Here is a 20,615-nt window from a genome sequence, read left to right as displayed (position 1 = left end):
CGGTTCTCCCTCACGAGGTCAAGCATCACTCCGCGTGGGTCTTGGCGTTTGACGAGGCACGTCAGGACGCCATGCGGGGGATGGACCTCGTGCTGGGGGAGGAACGCCGCCGCCAAGCCTCGCTCCGGGCGGCAAGGTACCAGCAGGCGCTGCGGCGGTACCACTGTCGCAACGTCCGCTCCAGGACGCTTGAGGTGGGCGATCTCGTCCTGAGGTGGGTGCTCTCCAGGGAATGGCTGCATAAGCTCTCACCCATGTGGGACGGCCCGTTTAGGATTGCCCGCGTCTCCAGGCCTGGCGTCGTGCGCCTGGAGACGCAGGACGGGATCCCCATGCAGAACGCGTGGAACATCCAGCACCTCCGGAAGTTCTACCCATGAAGCAAGGCCCAGTGCCTGCGAAGGTCTCCACTCATGACACCCTCACGTAATAATGAGTGGGGCTGTACACGCCCCGGAGTCTCCGGAGTGCCGCCCTCGGGCCTCGGGGGCTCCATCCCATGTCCTAGTGGCAGCACTTAGCTCCGCGATGGTGATAAGACTAGACTAGGTGCCGGACGCGGCTGTTCATTTGCTTTCTGTAGCTGGTTTGCAACCTTTTTAATGGAATTTGAAGTTCTGGTATTTCTCAATTGCTTGGCTGGGTTTCTCTTTTCTCTTACTTCGCTCACTTCTTTGTCTTGCGTTAGGGAGGGCGGCAGTTGCCCGATGCTCTCCCTCGTACGCCTCGCACAAGAGCTGGGCAGGTGTGTGCGTGCGCTGGGCTAGCCCAGACCGCGGGCGAACGCACCTCGCCAAAGCCCTGTCGCCCCAGAAGCTTTGGCTCCCTTGATCTTCGTGAGGCGCCCTCGAATGAGCTCGCGATTGGCGCACCCTCCCTAGGTCCGTGCCCCACGGGTACCACGACGTGGTGCGCTAAGCCGTGATCAGGCCATGCCTGAGGGCTCACGCAAGGAAGAACAAGGCGCCCGACAGATGACCTAATAAATCATGCAGCTTCGCGATGCCTCCTGAGGTCAACGGCTCCCGAGTTGGCAGCAAGGAGACCTCACCAGATGCCAGAAGGCGCACCCTCGTGAGATGGGAAGCCACCCCAAGCATACCAAAAGCTAAGTTATCCCTCTACGTCTACATGGAGCACGAATATCACAACACGGCACAAGAACAATAAACATAGCATAATGGCACGGATACAATGGTTCATTACATACCCCAGCAGGGCCAACTACTTTTTTCCAAATGCAGGAAGAAAGGAAAGGTTAAACAAGGCAGGCACACAACCGCAGCGCTCCCCGGACTCAGGCAGAGCCCTCCTCGCGCTTCACCGGAGCATGGCGCCGGGACGACCCGCCATAATCCTCGAAGCGAGCCCGGCGACATGGCGGCTGGTCATAGCTGCTGCTGCTGGAGATCTCGCTGGAGGAGGAGCCGCCGCCGCTGGATGAGCCACGGTCGTCGCCAAGGGAAAGCTCGCCATCAGCGTTGTCACGGTTGTCGTCGAGTCCAAGCTCGCCATTACCACCGCTGTCCTCGAGGCAACACCCTGCTCGGCGACCGTCTTCCCCCAAAACCCTCACGTAGAGGGTCGCGATGCCGTCATACTTGAAGTGGAGGGTGCACCGCCCACTCAGGCCGCGCGCACGGGCGAACGTCTGCCAGCCGCGGGCCTGGACCGTGTTGCCCGCAACAGAAACCTCCACCACGAACCACGAGGCCTTGCTGCAACAGTCGTCGGCATGCATCCAGAAACCGTCGAGACCCGTGGCCGGCAGCTCGCCGGCAAAGGAGCGCGGGAGCTGGAGCCAGGTGCCGGCCGGCTACTCCGACCACACGACGAACTCCGAGAGCACCTCCGCTGAGTGGAAGCGCGGCCGAGGGGGCCGGGCGGCCATGGCGCGCCTCCCCTCGGCACAGGGGCTGCTCCGCCTAGAGCAGCCCCGCCACGGGAGGAGGCACCGTTGCGGACACCCAGGACGGCGCCGAACCCTGAAGGAGCACGTCCGCGCCCCCGAGGAGCAACAACAGGGGTCACGGCATGCTTACGGGGGCGACCGCGCCCCCTCTTGGGCGGTGGCGAACCGGGCCCCTCCTGGCGAGCCTTCCCTTTCTCCACAGCCGAGAACCTTTTCGTCGCCGCCATGGGTGTCGCAGCAAGACGGCGAAGCGAGAAGTTAGAAGAAGGGGCGGGCAGCGAGAAGAAGAAGATGAGCAACGGGGGCTCCGCCCCTCTCTTCATTTATAGCTAGAAGGAGGCCAACCGTCGACCCCCACGATCGCGTGCAATGATGGTTTTCTTCTGCATGCAGCAGGGTCTCGTCAAGTCGAGGACGGTTGCCGAGGCAGCATGGGGAAGCGGAGGCGTCCACGTCCCATCAATCGCCACGCGTCGACCGAGGCCGCAGGCGGTTGGGGGCCTGCGGCGCTCCGCACTTGTCCTTTGGCTTCGCCTCGAAGCCAAGTCCGAGCGCGTCTTGGGCCCAGGGGCTACTGTCGGCGTCCTGGGAACGGCGGTGCCCAGACTTGCCTTCCTGCGGCCCGCGATGTGGGTCCACCAACGGCCCGGTATGCCCCAGCTTCGGCAGCAACAACTCAAGACCCTCGTGAGGGGCCAAGCCTCGCGAGGCGGACGACACCAAGACCTCCCTGGGGGCGGCCTCGCTAGGCTAACTCCTGAGGAGCGGAGATATCTATGCGGGGGGGGCACCTCGCGAGGTTCACATGACGCGAGCCGTGACGACCAAGGCCAGGCGGGCGCAGCGTACCAGTTTCCTCTTTGGTGCTAAAGAGGCAAGCGCGGGTGAGGAGTACCGAGGCATTAGGCAAAGGTTTTCATATCGGTGCAACAAGACCAAGACCAGCAGGACGACAGGACGGGGGTCATCGCGGAGCCCATAGCACGTCATCCTAGAGCCTTTGGCAGGCGAAGACTACTTTTGTCAGGATAGCTTGTACTAGTTGTCTCCCTTCAAAATTGGCCGTTGCGGGATCCCTTCCCGCCTACATTTGGGAAGAGGACCAAGGCCACTATAAATAGGACAAGCCACCACCATAGGAGGCATCTGGTCTTGGATGGGATCCATTCCACCAAGGCCATCTCACCAGCTCATCGAGCTCAAGAACACCTCTCCTCCTGAGGCTGTTCACCCACTATACTAATTCATCCTCAGCCCTCGAGGCAATCCACCACCACCACACCGGAGTAGGGTATTACACCACATGGTGGCCCGAACCAGTATAAACCTTTGTGTCTCGTGTTCTTTGGGTTCATCGAGCTAGGCCGTGGAATCGTTGGGTAGGCAGGCTGGGAGAAAGAGTCCTTTGTGCACACCCTAGAGTTCGAACCTCTCAAGGGTCTACAGAACCCCGAATCCGACAGTCAAGACTTCGGAGATATAATACACTAGGTGTTGAACTTTATAGGCTTTGCCTTCTTCCTCTCTCTCCACTGTGAGCACCGTGCTTTCAACCTGACTAGTGGCTGCTATATATAATTGTAGAGGCTGGGTGGAAAGCAGGGCTTTGAGCTCCACAAACGGTGCTTCAGCTTCAGGAGTCCACTCGAATGTATCGGACTTTTTCATCAGTCGGTAAAGAGCGAACGCCTTCTCACCAAGATGCGAAATGAATCGACTCAGTGCAGCAAGACAACCTGTGAGCTTCTAAACATCATGCACACGCACAAGGTGTTTCATTCGGAGAATTGCATCGATTTTCTTGGGATTGGCATCTATCCCTCGTTCGGAAATGATAAAACCGAGTAACTTTCCTCCGGGAACTCCGAATGTGCACTTGGATGGATTCAGCTTGATGTCATATCTTCTCAGATTGGCAATGGTTTCAGCGAGGTTAGTCAGCAGGTCGAAACCTTTGCGTGACTTAACCATGATATCATCCATATACGCTTCCACATTCCGACTGATCTGAGTGAGCAGGCACTTCTAGATCATGCGCATGAATGTGGCGCCAACATTTTTGAGACTGAAAGGCATGGTGACATAGCAAAAACATCCGAATGGGGTGATGAAGGCCATTTTTATTTCATCTGGCCCATACGTCTGATCTGATGGTATCCGGAATACGCAACAACAAAAGACAATCGCTCACACCCCGCAGGCGAGTCAACTATTTGATCAATGCGAGGGACCAGAAAATGATCTTTCGGCCAGGCCCGATTGATATGCTTGAAATCAATGCACATACGGAGTGAATTATCTTTCTTAGGGACCATGACGATGTTGGCGAGCCACTCGGAGTGGTATATCTCGCGGATGAACTCAGCTGCCAGGAGCTGAGCCACCTCCTCACCAATCGCCTTCCTCTTCTTCGAGGCGGACCGACGGAGATGCTCCTCGGGCCAAGTCTTCCCAACAGTATATGCTAGCAGGAGCCAGCTGATTCAACCAGGCCCTGGCCGAGCCATCAAGCATCAAGGGGAGGTGCTTCATGGCTACTCCATCATTGCCTCCACAAATCTGCACGGCCACTCGACAATCTTCCAACCATGTGTCTGGCTTTGACTCGCCAGTAAACTTGCTCACTCCTGGAGCCAACCTGAAGTTGGGAGGAATCTCAGTTGCACGAATGGCTATGCTGAAACACTCGGGCCCAGAGATGAACGCTCTGCTGCCACTCGGATGATTTTTGTCCAGCCCTTCTCTGTTAGCTCTGCCTCTGTCAACCAGGCCCTGCATGAGGACTAACCTTGCATCAAAATCGGGATCTCTTGGGTCGACTGGAACCCTCCGCTCGTCACCGCATGGGCGCATGTCATCATACCGCCGGGGCGCGTACGAACCACCCCTCGGAGGGGGCATGGGCACTCGAAGGTGGTCATCACGGTGGTATCGAGGATCAAACTGTCTGTGGCCTCGACCCAGGTACCGGTCCTGGTGATAACCATGATCTTCACGTCGTGAAGGCGATCTTGGGCTGTGTGCCAACTGAACGGTGTCTACCATGACAGACCTACTGTGAATCCTATTGAGCAACTGGGAAACAGCCGAGTTATATTCCCCGACCACCCTAAGCAATGCCTAAATCTGTTGTAGGCCTCTACCAGCCTTAGAGCGGGACGGCTGGATTGAATCTGCAATACGCGCAGCCGCCGCAACATTTTGGATCGGTGTACGGTAAACCTGACACTCTTCTCGAGGCCCAGTCGGGAACAATTGCCGTTGCCGTCGACTGGAACTTGGGATCTACCTGCGAGCATGGTCGTCGAGTGCTTGCTGAAGATTCTCCAGGCACGTACACTCAGCCAGAGTGGCTAAACATGCAACCTCCAGGGCCTGAGCCTCGGGGGTCTCCCCAAGGATGGCGGTCTGGAGAGCCTGATTGTTTCTGTGGTGGAGCTCTTTCCTCTGCTCCGCAGTGAGAGCTTGAGGGTAATACTCGTCGTTGTCGCGCGACGAACCACTGCTGTCGCCTCCACCACAGGGGAATCCAGGCGGGCTATGCTAGGAGCGGACCATGAGGACTTCCGCCGCAGGATCATTGCTTTCGCACTCGGAGAGGGTATCCGAGTGGCCAGTCGACATATCAAACAACCCATAGAGGGATTCATCAGGCTCGATTGCCGCAATTTGCGGAGTGGCTGACTGACGGGCCACCGCATGCTTCACCCACCGCTGGAGCCGCGAGCGACCGGATCACTTGCGGCGACGGACAGCGGGGAGCAAAGACGCCACGGGAGCCAACCGATACTGAGTCGACGGCTGCCGCAGGCACTCGCGCGGAAGTGCGCCGCCCCGTGAATGGGGAGCGCCTCGATGTCGAGGGGGGGCTTCTTGGAGCCAGGCCATATCATCGGCGATGAAGGTGAGCGCGCCGAGATAGATCTCACGACCCAAGGACAATCCACCGCCGGAAACCATGTTGACGAAGATCAAAGATCACAACCTCACCGGAAGTCGCTTAGACGCGTGCCCCATAGTGGGCGCCAACAGTAGTGGGAACGGATCTGACAGTAGATATGGGGGTACGTAGGAGAGGGCGGACTCCTAGCTACAGCGAGGTTGTACACTCGGATTTACGAGTTCAGGCCCCTCTCGGAGGAGGTAACAGATCTACGTCTCGGTGCCACGGAGGCTGGTTGATTGGAGTGTTGAGTTATAGGGGGTGTGAACCCTTGTTCCAGAGGGGAAGGGTGGCTTATATAGAGTGTGCCGACCCTTCGCAGTCCTCAGTTACGCAAGGGTTCAATGAGAGTATAATGTCACGTACGTTACTGGTAACGCCCATACTAAATGATCTTTATGATGACAAAGTGAATGTCTAACCGTTGCCATCCAGGGGTGGCTCTAGGTCTTCTATCCTCCGGGTGGATTCTTGTCTTCCGATTGAATAACGACGGTCGAGTGGAATTGGGATATCCGAGTGAGATCTTCTGTCGAGTGGATTGCACTTCATGAGGATTTCAGTCGGTATCTTCTGTTTAACTTTGTGGGATTGGTCTCTTATGCGGTGTCCTTGGGTGGGGCATGCAGGTCAGGCCTATGACCCTACCCTAGGTACATGTCATCATCAGTCGTCGTCGACGTAGTCGATCGCAGCGGCATCAGCATCGGTCTCGGGGTCTACCGGAGAGAAGAGGGGGAAGAAACAGTAAATATAAGAAAACAGATGCATGGAAGGACTACATGTAGAGCTAGGGGTGTTCTAGCGCGGTGCTACACGACATAGATGAAGGGTGATAACATCCGGGAAAGTTTTCCCGGAGTTTGCATTTTTCAAACAGATGGAACGGAGGGGAACGGTTCCACATTCGCTATGCTAGGGGTGTGTGACAGACGAATGGAGGGCTTATCCGGATTCGTCTCGCTTTTCTGAGAAACTTTCATGTAAAAAGTATTTTCATCTGATAAACGGTTTATTTTATATTATTTTTCAAAGTTTTAAACATATTCTAGAATTTCTGGATTTAACTTAATTCACAAATTAATAAACATAAAACGCCATGGGTACACAGAAGTGTACCCAGCATTTTATACTATGGGTATGACCGGTGGGTGATACGTCTCCAACGTATCTATAACTTTTTATTGTTCCATGTTGTTATATTATCATTCTTGGATGTTTTACAATCATTTTATATCATTTTTTGGGACTAACCTATTGACATAGTGCCCGGTGCCAGTTGCTGTTTTTTGCTTGTTTTTTACTTCGCAGAAAATCAATACCAAATGGAGTCCAAACACAGCAAAACTTTTTGGTGATTTTTTCTGGACCAGAAGACACCTATTGGGCCAAGAAAGTACCTGACGGGAGCTCCAAGGGGAGCACAACCCACCAGGGCGCGCTTGGTCCCCCAGGCGCGCCCAGGTGGGTTGTGCCGACCTTGGTGGCCTCCCGCACCGCCTCTTTGCTCTATAAATACCCAAATATTCCAGAAACCCTAGGGGAGTCGACGAAAATCAATTCCAGTCGCCGCAAGTTCCAGGACCACCAGGTCCAATCTAGACACCATCACGGAGGGGTTCATCATCCTCAATGGATCCTCTCTGTTGATGCGTGAGTAGTTCATTGTAGACCTACGGGTCCGTAGTTAGTAGCTAGATGGCTTCCTGTCTCTTTTGATTCTCAATACAATGGTCTCTTGGAGATCTATTTGATGTAACTCTTTTTGCGTGTGTTTGTTGGGATCCGATGAACTTTGAGTTTATGATCAGATCTATGTTTTTATCCATGAAAGTTATTTGAGTCTTTTGATCTCTTATATGCATGATTACTTATAGCCTCGTATTTATTCTTCGAATCTTTGGTTTAGTTAGGCCAACTAGATCGATTTTTCTTGCCACGGGAAGAGGTGCTTTGTGATGGGTTCGATCTTACGGTGCTTGATTCCAGTGACAGAAGGGGAACTGACACGTATGTATTGTTGCTATTAAGCATAACAACATGGGGTCTATTTCTACATAAATACATCTTGTCTATATCATGTCATCGTTCTTATTGCATTACTCCGTTTCTCCATGAACTTAATACACTAGATGCATGCTGGATAGCGGTCGATGTGTGGAGTAATAGTAGTAGATGCAGGCAGGAGTCGGTCTACTAATCTTGGACATGATGCCTATATAATGATCATTGCCTGGATATCGTCATGATTATTTGAAGTTCAATCAATTGCCCAACAGTAATTTGATTACCCACCATATGCTATTTTTCTCGAGAGAAGCCACTAGTGAAATGTACGGACCCCGGGTCTCTTCTTTATTATATTTACCTTCGCGATCTGTTTTTATTTGCTTTTATTTCAGATCTATTAATCCAAATATACAAAAATACCTTGCTACAATTTTTTTTAATTTTATCTCGCGTTCCCGCGAGATCTATTTATCCAATCTACTACAGTTTTACCTATCTTTTTACCCGTGAGGGATTGACAACCCCTCTCTTACGTCGGGTTGCAAGTATTTGTTCTTTGTGTGCAGGAGCTGTTTACATGGTGTTGCGTGGTTCTCCTATTGGTTCGATAACCTTGTTCTCATCACTGAGGAAAATACCTACCGTAGCTGTGCTGCATCATCCCTTCCTCTTTGGGGAAATACCGACATAGTTCAAGCCGCATCAAAAGAAATTTCTAGCGCCGTTGCCGGGGAGGATCAAGTCAAGATAGTCTCCCGTCAAGTAGCCAATTTCTGGTGCCGTTGGCGGGGAGACATCACCAACATCTACTAGGTTCCTAATCACAAATATCATCTCCTTGCAATATACATTATTTGCTATTTGCCTCTCGTTCTCATCTCCCCCACTTCACAAAAATTTGTCGTTTTATTCGCCCTCTTTCTCGTTTGCCTTTTTCCCGTTTGATCTTTTCTTTGCTTGTTGATATGTCTCCAACGTATCTATAATTTATGAAGTATTCATGCTGTTATTTTATCATTCTTGGATGTTTTACAATCGTTTTATAGCAACTTTATATCATTTTTTGGGACTAACCTATTGACCCAGTGCCTAGTGCCAGTTGCTATTTTTTACTTGTTTTTTACATCGCAAGAAATCAATATCAAACAGAGTCCAAACACCGCAAAACTTTCTGGAGATTTTTTATGGACCAGAACACCCAGGATGGGCCAGGGCAGCACCTGGGGGGTGCCCCGAGGGGGGCACAACCCACCAGGGCACGCCTGGGGGCCCAGGCGCGCCCAGGTGGGTTGTTGTCGGTGTCAAAACCGGCGGATCTCGGGTAGGGGGTCCCGAACTGTGCGTCTAAGGTCGATGGTAACAGGAGATAGGGGACATGATGTTTACCCAGGTTTGGGCCCTCTCTATGGAGGTAATAACCTACTTCCTGCTTGATTGATCTTGATGAATATGAGTATTACAAGAGTTGATCTACCACGAGATCGTAATGGCTAAAACCCTAGAGGCCTAGCCTGTATGACTATGGTAATGTATGTCTCCTCTCCGGACTAAGTCCTCCGGTTTATATAGACACCGGGAGGATCTAGGGTTACACAAGGTCGGTTACAAAGAAGGGAATCTACAGATTTCGTCGCCAAGCTTGCCTTCCACGCCAAGGAGAGTCCCATCCGGACATGGGTGCAGTCTTCGGTCTTCGTATCTTCACAGCCCATCAGTCCGGCCCATGACTAACAGGCCGGACGCCCAAGGACCCCTTAGTCTAGGACTCCCTCAGTAGCCCCTGAACCTGGCTTCAATGACAAGGTATCCGGCGCGTAGATCTGTCTTCGGCATTGCAAGGCGGGTTCCTCCTTCCAAACTCCAAGATAGTCTTTGGACATATTGAACGTGTCCGAACCTGTAACACACGCACCACACACAACTGCAGAGAGAATACAATATTCCACGAGTCCAATCCGCTGACAACTTTTTGTAACATGACATCACGTCTGTCCGGTCATAATTTCGAACCGTTTTTCATCAGCCGCTCCATATTTCGAGACGCGGTTGCCATTGGCACGTCTTGTCAAAGCAGAGATTGTGTCCCCTTATTGCGGGATTTTCATCAATACGGGCGTGGGTAACCCAACCGTGTCGTTTACACAATCCTTGGGATTGGGCGAGGTTTAAGGCGGGTGGGGAGGCGTTCAATATTCACGGCCTTTATAAGGAGATAAGGATTCCCCTCCTTCACCCATGCCTTCTCTTCCTCTCTATCCTTCCATTCTCAAGCTCCAGCGCCCAAGTTCCCATCTTCTCCATCTCTAGGAAGCACTCAATCATGTCCAGATCCGGAGGCCAAGGCAAGTGGATGGTCTCCTCCGTCAAGGAGAAGGACATCACCCAGCTCCGGGCGGCGGGGTACCTGGCGAAAGGAATCGCCCACCGTCTGCCCACCAAGGGGCAGGTCATCCCCACCCCGAAGCCTACTGATAGGGTAGTTTTACTCCCTCACTTCGTCCACGGATTGGGGTTTCCACTTCACCCCTTCGTCCGCGGACTGATGTACTATTACGGGCTAGATTCCCATGATCTAGCCTCAAACTCCTTCCTCAACATCTCAGCATTTATTGTCGTGTGTGAGGCCTTCCTCCGCATCCATCCCCACTTCGGCCTATGGCTCAAGGTTTTCAACGTGAAGCCGAAGGTGGTGGATGGTCAGCACGCGGAATACGGAGGCGCCATGGTGAGAAAGATGCCCAACGTCACTTGGCTTGCAGGCACTTTCGTGGAGACTGTCAAGGAGTGGCAGAAGCAGTGGTTCTACATCACAGAGCCACGCGGCGCCACTTGGGCGGCGGCTCCCGAGTTTAAGGCCGGAGCTCCAATGCGGCTCACCTCCTGGACGGAGAAGGGCCCCAACTGGTCTACGTCAGACGAGCTGATAGCGCTGCAAATGCACATTCAGAGCATGGTGGATAAAAACATCAAGCTCGTCGACGTGATCCAGGTAATGCTGGTTCGCCGGATTCTCCCCTGCCAACGCCGAAGCTTCCCTTTATGGGAATTCGATCCAGAGAAGCACCAGACCCTGGGAGGGCTCTTCGGAACAACTCACGAAGATGCCTAAAAGTTGCTCTTCAAGGGCAACGAAAAGCCACCGGTCATAGATTCGGACCGTGGGCACGATCACACCCATCCTGCCAATGAGGTAAGTTCTTTAAGGCGTACCTTCTACTTATTTGTTCAAGGAGGATACCTAACCTTTGCTGTATTTTTTGTTTCTTCCAGGCGTGGACGGAGAGAGCGGAGCGGATCCATAGTTCGGCTTCGCTGCCCGAAGAGCCAGTCATCCCGCTCCTGGCGAAGATGCTGGTTCCGGCCCTATAGGCCGCCAGAAAAGAAGGCCAAGGAGAAGGCCAAGGGGGCCAAAGGTGGCCCCTGTCGCAAGGGTGCTTCGGACGTGACGCCCGAAGACGAAGTGACCCTTTCCTCCGCCATCGAGGATGACGACGTCGAGGAGGAGGAGGAGGAGAACAACCCTCCACCCGATGAGGGAAAGAAGAAGAGGGCGGCCTCCACAAACCTGGAGGCAGAGACGTCCAAGAAAGGGAAAGGCTCCCTTGCGGATAACTCTGCATGGGACGTCGACGGCAGTCCGGAGCGACACCCCCGCACTAAGCCTCGGGTTGCATCGTAAGTGCTAGGACTTATACATGCCCATAAATCTAGCCTCTCCTCTTCATTGTACTAACATGATTAGTTATGCTATTGCAATCAGGCCCATGACAGCTCCCAGCAATCCTCGTCACGAGGTTCGTTGGATTCAAAGGCGATGGCCAGCGAGTCGCCGCCGACCGCTCATTCCCCCAAGGCCAAGGATGAGGCAGAGGTGCTGTCCTGAAGGACTTTCCCAGGCCGGGGAGAGGCTCAGGAGGCGCCGGGAGGCGAAGCCTCCGTCGCCGGACACCAAGGGGAGCCGACCCCCATGGAGACTGGCGATGAGGGCCGTATTCAGATCGGGCCTCAGCCGGATTTGATTCCGGAGACCGATACGGCTCCGGAATCTGGCGCGCAACCTCCTTCAAAAGAAGGGGGTATGCCTATTCCGCCGGTGACCCCTGTCCAACAAGCGGCACCGGATAATCTCCTGGAAGTGCTGCGAGGTGCTTCCATTGTGGATGAGCACCGTGTTCTTATGGGCACGGTAATTGAAAGGGTTCAGTCCGCCAAGAGCGGACTAACCGAAGCCTGCAGTAGCCTGCTGACAGGTTTTGAGGTAAGCGACGCGGAAAGAGAAAAATCCCAATATAGACAGTAGCCCCTAAGACACTGTCCGGTATTCGGAAAGAAAAAGCCAGACAGAGGATCAACCCCTTATTGCAGGAAACTAACTAAATTTGTCTAAAATGAATACACAGGCGTCGTTGTTGGCCGCAGCCTCGCATACTGCCGAAGTCTCTGCACTGAAGCAGAGACTGGAGCAGACCGAGGAGGAGCTCAGCCAGGTGAGGAGGCAGCTCCAAGAAAAACAAGGTATGTAATAACCTGTTATATGTCCGAAAAAGGTAAAATGATATGCATTGACAGAAGTGTCATGATATGTATAGAAGCGACGACCAAGGTCGAGGCCCTGAGAAAAGCCCTGGCAGAAGCCGAGGGGAAGGCTGTCAAGGAGCAGGCCGCCCGTAAGAAGCTCAAGGCCCGGGTCAATGAGGTCCAACAGGAGCTCCAAGAGGCGGTGAGGAAGTGCGAGACCTTGGAGCGCGATGCGTCGGCTCAAGAGATCGAACTCGCCAAGGCTCGTCAGAGTGTGGAGACGGCCCGGAGTGAGGCCCAGGGCGCCCTCCAGGAGATCCAGGAGGCCAGGAAGATCGCGGCGGGTAAGGCATTCAGTATGCAAAGCAAATATGTAAGGAGGAAGTATCTTTTACTAACCCGGATTTGAAGTTCTCCAGGGGCTTTTGTTGATCTGCCGCATAGTGTGTCCGACGCCGCGGAGTTCTTCCGAGCCGAAGAAGGGAGCTCCACGGAGAAGCTGTTCTGGTCGCAATATCTTGCGCCAGAACATCCGGTGCCCTTCAGCGATCAGCTAAAGTAGCTGGTCGAGCTGCTCAGGGTGGCCGAACTGGCCATGAGGGATTTAATAATCCGGCTGTGGCCAGCCGAAGCTATACCCAGCAGTTACTTTGGCCTCGTGAAGCGGCTGGTGGATGCCTGTCCTCGGCTGGACGCCGTCAAGCAGTCCGTCTACATCGAGGGCGCGCGCCTGGCCTTATCCTATGTCAAGGTGTGGTGGGCGAAGATGGACGTCGTCAAGCTAGCGACCGAAGGGCTGCCCGAGGGCAAGGAGCACCGCACACCCGAGCGATATTTTGGAGACGTCCTGGAGGGGTCCCGCATTGTTGCGGAGCAGTGTGCGAAAGACGTGATCTTTGAATGAATACATTCATATTTTGTCTCGCCCTGTATTATGAAAACAAAGACAGTTGATGTAATATAATGCTTTGTGTTAGATTTTTACCTCCTGTGCGGCCGTTTTTATTAAATCTGAGAGTTGGCCAGTTGTCGGCTTCAGCCCCCACATAGGAAATACGGGGGTGTTCGGTATGGAATCTAAACACTCTTGATCCAATTATTTGGTCCTTGAAGGGGGTGTTTAGCGCAACGAACAAGGCAATCGGACTATAATGCTTTATCACCCTCATTTAGCCATAGGAGTTTGATAATAAAGTTTTAGGAGCAGCCCCTGGTATTCGGAAGTCCGAACTAGGGGATTCTGTAAACACCTGGTCGGATAAAAACCGATTCATCACGTAATGCGGAAAAAACCTCTAGCGATTTGAAACCTCCGAAGAGCTGACCGGCTCTCGCCGCATCATGACAGTCAGTTTTCGGCTTTCTCTACTGAGGTGCTCGTCTGGATGAACCAGGGCACAATCGCAGTAGTTCTCCCTTTACTACCCTAGCCGATATAGCGGAACGTAAGGTAGTAAGCACAGGAGCCGGGCAACCCAACTATTGACCAAAGACATGATTCGGAGCCAATGCATATAATGCTAAATTCGGGGTGCCGAACTATACTGTAAAAAGTGCTCGGACTTTGTTGTCATATTGCGGGGCGCTATAAAGCCCCTGGCAAATGTACACTCTGGTACGGTTGCTGTCTGATAAGGTTTGTTAACAAAGAATAAAGGAAAACAGAAAAGGAGCAAAGGTAATGAGCTAGGGCTGCAAAATTTGGGCCGCGAACAGTTTTCATTGCAATTTTATTAATACGTCAAAGCGCATTGATACAAATAGTGCGTTAAGCAACAGGCTATTTAACATGCCAAAAACCAAGGAAGAGCTGCATGTGGGTCCTGAAAACAGGTAGAGTGATTGTTAACGAAACCACCTTGAAATTCCCCAATACGTTTGTGCTTCTTGCCATCTTGGCGTATTTGTCTTTCGAGAGGACCGGTGATCTAGCCATCACGGAAGGTCTGTGGAAAAGAAACCTGAAAAAAGGAAACAATTAAAGTATATGTGTCCGGGAGCGGTCAAGCCGTATTGTGGGTCACCGGCTAGTTATGCCTCCGTTTATGCCCATGGTATTTTGAGTGCGTAGTTATGTATGCGCGGTACTAGTGCCGCCACCTGATCGGGACTGGGATGGAGGCCGAATTGCTAATCAAGCTCCTGACGAGCCGAGTTGTCATGCTGCATGATGATCCGGACTCTCTTGACAGTGTCCGGGAGCTTGGCCGCCGAATTAAGGTTCTGCTTAAGAAGGCCGCTCTGTACTTCTGCTGCTAAGGCAGCGGTGTGCTCTTCTATACGGAGGGAGCGTTCCGTGTTTCCATTAACTGTTATGACGCCACGTGGCCCGGGCATCTTGATCTTGAGGTAGGCATAATGAGGCACCGCATTGAATCGAGCAAATGCGGTTCATCCGAGCAGTGCGTGATAACCGCTGCGGAAAGGGACGATGTCAAAGATTAACTCCTCGCTTCTGAAGTTGTCCGGGGATCCGAAGACAACCTCTAGCGTAATTGAGCCCGTACATCGAGCCTCTACACCTGGTATGACTCCTTTAAAGGTGGTCTTTGTAGGCTTGATCCATGATGGGTTAATGCCCATTTTGCACACTGTATCCTGATAGAGCAGGTTCAGGCTGCTGCCGCCGTCCATAAGGACTCGCTTTAGGTGGAATCCGTCAATTATTGGGTCAAGGACCAATGCGGCTGAACCGCCATGACGGATACTGGTCGGATGGTCCCATCGATCAAAAGTGATCGGGCACGATGACCATGGATTAAATTTTGGGGCGACTGGCTCTATCGCATAGACGTCCCTGAGCGCGCGCTTGCGCTCCCTCTTGGGGATGTGTGCAGCGTATATCATGTTCACCGATTTGACCTGGGGGGGAAACTTCTTTTGTCCCCTGTGTTCGGTTGCCGGGGCTCCTCTTCATTGTCCTCGCTTTGCGACCCTTTTCTTTGTTCTCGGCATTTAACTTGCCGGCCTGTTTAAAAGCCCAGCAATCTCTGTTGGTATGATTGGCTGGTTTATCAGAGGTGCCATGGATTTGGCACGGATGATCGAGTATGCAATCCAAGCTTGATGGTCCCTGATTGTTTCTTTTATATGGCTTCTTCCGCTGGCCGGACTTGGAACCACTGAATCCGGCATTGACTGTTGTGTCATCGGTGTTGTCACCATTACTTCGGCGTTTGTGTCTGCTGCGTCGGAGCTTGCCGTTGCTATTTTTGGCCTCGGAGGTGCCCGTGTCACTTGCTGTATTTTTGCTATGGGCCAGCCAACTAAGCTCTCCCGCACAGAAGCGGGTCATAAGTGCCGTGAGGGCTTCCATGGATTTTGGCTTTTCCTGGCCGAGGTGGCGGGCAAGCCATTCATCACGGATGCTATGTTTAAAGGCCGCGAGGGCTTCGGCATCCGGGCAGTCGACGATTTGGTTCTTTTTAGTTAGGAACCTAGTCCAGAATTTCCTGGCTGACTCTCCAGGTTGCTGGACTAGGTGGCTTAAGTCATCGGCATCTGGTGACCGGACATAAGTACCTTGGAAGTTGTCAAGGAAAGCTTCTTCCAAGTCCTCCCAGCTGCCAATGGAATTTTCAGGCAGACTATTTAACCAGTGTCGAGCTGGCCCTTTGAGTTTTAGTGGAAGGTATTTGATGGCGTGAAGATCATCCCCGCGGACTATGTGGATGTGGAGAATGAAATCCTTGATCCATGCCACGGGGTCAGTTGTTCCATCATATGATTCGATGTTTACGGGTTTGAACCCTTCTGGGAATTCATGATCCATTACAGCAAAGAGGGTGTGCAGCACCTCTATATCGGGCCGCATCGCGACGTAGCTCCGATGGAGTCCGTCTGCAGTTTTCGGCTCGGGCATGACTGGGTTTGTCACGTACGAATAGATAGCCGTCCTCGCATGTCAAAGCACGTCCTCGCGATCCGTAGATCGATCTTGTATGTCCTGCTCTATTGTCCAAGTCTTGACGAAGGTCATATGTATAGCCCCGAGCTGTCTTATCCCTGCCTTTGCGGCGAGGTGGGACAGTCTGGTTTTCGGCTCGGGTTGCCGTTTTATCAAATTGCTACCTCAGTTCGACGATGCCGGTGCGGGCTCTGGCGCCTCATCATCGAACTGACGTAGCAATTTGCACTTTGGGTAACTTTTGGCTGGGCGTTTAAGGCCGTATTCCTCGGCTGCCAGGACATCGGTCCATCTGTCATTGAGCAGGTCTTGATCAGCTTGAAGCTGCTGCTACTTCTTTTTCAGGCTCCTCGCAGTGGCTATTAGCTGAAGCTTAAAGCGCTCCTGCTCGAGAGGTTCCTCAGGCATGATGAAGTCTTCGTTGCCGAGGCTCACCTCCTCCTCGGAGGGCGGATGATAACTGTCGTCCTTCGAGTCTTCTTCTATGGCCTGTTCGTCAGGGCTGACTTGCCCATCTTCCCAATTGTCTTGTTCAGCAGTTTGTTCGTCGGGTTCTTCTGTGTCTTCGGCACCATCCGGAGTGTTGTCGTCTCCTGTGTCGGTGTTGCTGTCTCTGTTGCAGCGCGATTTAGAGCGGAGCCGCTGACGCCGGTGCTTTGGTTGTGTCTTAGGAGGGTCCTCCTTCGTTGGGTTTTCCTTGTCATCACCGCTATTATTTTTCGGCATATCTACCATGTATACGTCATATGAGGAAGTGGCCATCCATCATCCAGTGAACAGCGGGTTTTGGGCCTCCTCGTCTCCGGCATCGTCGTCCATACCGTCGATGTCTTCGGAGTCATAGTCAAGCGTGTTAGTTAAGTCTTCGACAGTGGCTATGAAGTGGGTGGTGGGTGGGAAACGAGATTCTCCATCATCAGCCTCCAGTTCAAACCGGATACAATTCGGCTGTGAGTCCTCTGCCAAGGACAGGTTCTTTAATGAGTTTAGCACATCACCGAAGGGCGAGTGTTGGAAGATGTCTGTGGCGCTGAACTCAAAGATCGATAAACGACCAAGTTCGGCATCCGCGGGCTCACATGGTTCAGAACTTACAACCAGAGACGAGTCCAGAGTTCTGGTGACACAGTATCATGTGAGGTTAAGTCCATGTGCGGCTCCAACACCGGGGAATCTGTGGCCTCCGTGGTGGGGTTGAGCTAAACTCCCGTCCTTGGATGGCGCAGTCTGCTCCGGATCTAAGGCCAGAGCGGTTACAGGAGCTGTCTCCTGGATGCGATCCGATGACAGATTTAGGTCATTTTCATCGGGGTGACCAGGAGTGGTTGCCACGGTATCGAATCCGGCGAAGATCAAATCCCCACGGATGTCTGCAACGTAGTTCAAGCTCCCAAATCTGACCTGGTGGCCAGGGGTGTAGCTATCGATCTGCTCCAGATGGCCAAGCGAGTTGGCCCGCAGTGCGAAGCCGCCGAACACGAAAATCTGTCCGGGGAGGAAGGTTTCTCCTTGGACAGCATTGTCGTTGACGATCGAAGGGGCCATCAAACCTGTTGGGGACGGCACAGTGGAACTCTCAATGAAAGCACCAATGTCGGTGTCAAAACCGGCGGATCTCGGGTAGGGGGTCCCGAACTGTGCGTCTAAGGTCAATGGTAACAAGAGACAGGGGACACGATGTTTACCCAGGTTCGGGCCCTCTCTATGGAGGTAATACCATACTTCCTGCTTGATTGATCTTGATGAATATGAGTATTACAAGAGTTGATCTACCACGAGATCGTAATGGCTAAAACCCTAGAGGCCTAGCCTGTATGACTATGGTAATGTATGTCTCCTCTCCGGACTAAGTCCTCCGGTTTATATAGACACCGGGAGGATCTAGGGTTACACAAGGTCGGTTACAAAGAAGGGAATCTACATATTTGGTCGCCAAGCTTGCCTTCCACGCCAAGGAAAGTCCCATCCGGACACGGGTGCAGTCTTCGGACTTCGTATCTTCACAGCCCATCAGTCCGGCCCATGACTAACAGGCCGGACGCCCGAGGACCCCTTAGTCTAGGACTCCCTTAGTTGTGCCCACCTCGGTGGCCTCCCACACCCCCTCTTTTCCCTATAAAATCCCAAATATTCCAAAACCCTTCGGGGTTAACCTAGATCAGAAGTTCCACCGCTGCAGGCCTCTGTAGCCACCGAAAACGAATCTAGACCCCGTTCCGGCACCCTGCCGCAGGGGGGAATCATCACAGATGGCCATCTTCATCATCCCGGCGGCCACCATGATGAGGAGGGAGTAGTCCACCCTCGGGGCTGAGGGTTTGTACCAGTAGCTATGTGTTTAATCTCTCTCTCTCTCGTGTTCTTGAGATGTCACGATCTTGATGTATCACGGGCTTTGTTAATATAGTCGGATCATATGGTGTTTTCCCCTCTCTATCTTGTTCTGATGAATTGAGTTTTCCCTTTGAGATTTCATTATTATTGGATTGAATACTTTTCTAGATTTGAGAACACTTGATATATGTCTTGCAATTGAATACTCGTGGTGACAATGGGGTATCGTATTGATTCACTTGATATATGTTTTGGCACTCAACCTGCGGATTCCCGAGGTGACATTGGGGTAATCTATGCATAGGGGTTGATACACGTTCTTGTCTTTGTTTCTCCGGTAGAAATCTTGGGGCACTCTTTGAAGTTCTTTGTGTTGGATTGAGTATTATGAATATGAATTTGCTTTGGTTTTATTTTAGTACGAACTCTAGGATAGATCGAACGGAAAGAATAGCTTTATGTTATTTTAGTACGAACTCTTGAATAGATCGAACAGAAAGAATAGCTTTGATGTGGTTTCGTACCCTACAAACAATTTATTCTTATGTTCTCCGCTAGATAGGAACTTTGGGGTGATTCTTCATCGCACTTTGAGGGATGGTTATATGATCCAATTATATTAGCATTGTTGAGAGATTGCACTAGCAAAAGTATGGACCCTAGGCCTCATTTTCAAGCATTGCAATACCGTTTTTGTGCCCGTTTACTATTTGCTACCTTGCTGTTTTTATTTATTCAGATTATAAAAATATATTTCTACCATCCATATTACACTTTTATCACCATCTCTTCACCGAACTAGTGCACCTATACAATTTGCCATTGTATTGGCTGTGTTGGGGACACAAGAGATTTCTTGTATTTGGTTGCAGGGTCGTTTGAGAGAGACTATCTTCATCCTACACCTCCTACGGATTGATAAACCTTAGGTCATCCACTTGAGGGAAAATTGCTACTGTCCTACAAAACCCTATGCTTGGAGGCCCAACATGTGTCTACAAGAATAAAGTTGCGTAGTAGACATCAAGCTCGTTTCTGGCGTCGTTGCCGGGGAGGTGAGTTCTTGAAGGTATATCTTTAGATCTTGCAATCAAATCTTTTATTTTCTTGTTTTATCACTAGTTTGGTTTTGTAAAAGAAAACTAAAAATGGAATTTAGGTTGCATCATATTATTAATCATCTTTATAATATCTTTCTTGAAAATGATGGTTCGGAAAATTGTGCTCAGTTGTTAGAAGATGTTAATAAATTGTTTAGCACAAAATATTTGAATGATGAGCATGATTGCAATGTTTTTAGTATGAATTCTTTGAATATCCAAAATGCTAATGATGATTGCACAAGTCATGACAAAAATGTTTCTTATAAGCATGTCAATTTTTGCGCAGTGAATTGGGAGTGCATTTGCACACCAAAAAGGGAAGATAGATTTTGTAAGAAGCATAAATATTTAGAAATTAAAAGGTTGCAAGAGAGGCTAGATGATTGTGCTGAAAGATGTAATTTTTTCGCCGTCCTTGTGAACTTTGCAATGAACATGGTCATTTAAATCTCCAATGCAAATTCTTTCATGATCAAGTCGTGTCCAAAAATTGTGATAACTTGATTACCCTTAAGCATCATAAAGAGCTTAGATTTCTTTTGGGGTATGAAGAAATGAAATGTATAACTAAGGGTTTTCCAAAATTTAATCTCGAGAGATTTCTTGATTTTGATCTAGAGGAAATTTATATGTTTTGTGCGATAAATTGCATTGAGAATCCTTATATTGCCAACTACCTAAAGACAAGAAAACAAATGGAATATGAAGAGATTACTAATGAAAGGGAAAATGTTTCCCAATACCCTCCTGGTGTTTATTATGATGAATCGGGTAACGAGGAGGAGCTTCCTACCCAATCAATCTCTTCAACAAGAAGCTTGAAAAAATTAATTAAACCCACACATGATGTGGTGAAGAAGAAGAAAACAAGAAAGAATAAAGGTAAAA

This window comes from Aegilops tauschii, chromosome 2, assembly GCF_002575655.3.
Source record: "Aegilops tauschii subsp. strangulata cultivar AL8/78 chromosome 2, Aet v6.0, whole genome shotgun sequence".
In the NCBI taxonomy this organism is placed as follows: Eukaryota; Viridiplantae; Streptophyta; class Magnoliopsida; order Poales; family Poaceae; genus Aegilops; species Aegilops tauschii.
The sequence above is the reverse complement of the archived record's forward strand: the minus strand, read 5'-3'. Positions refer to the sequence as shown.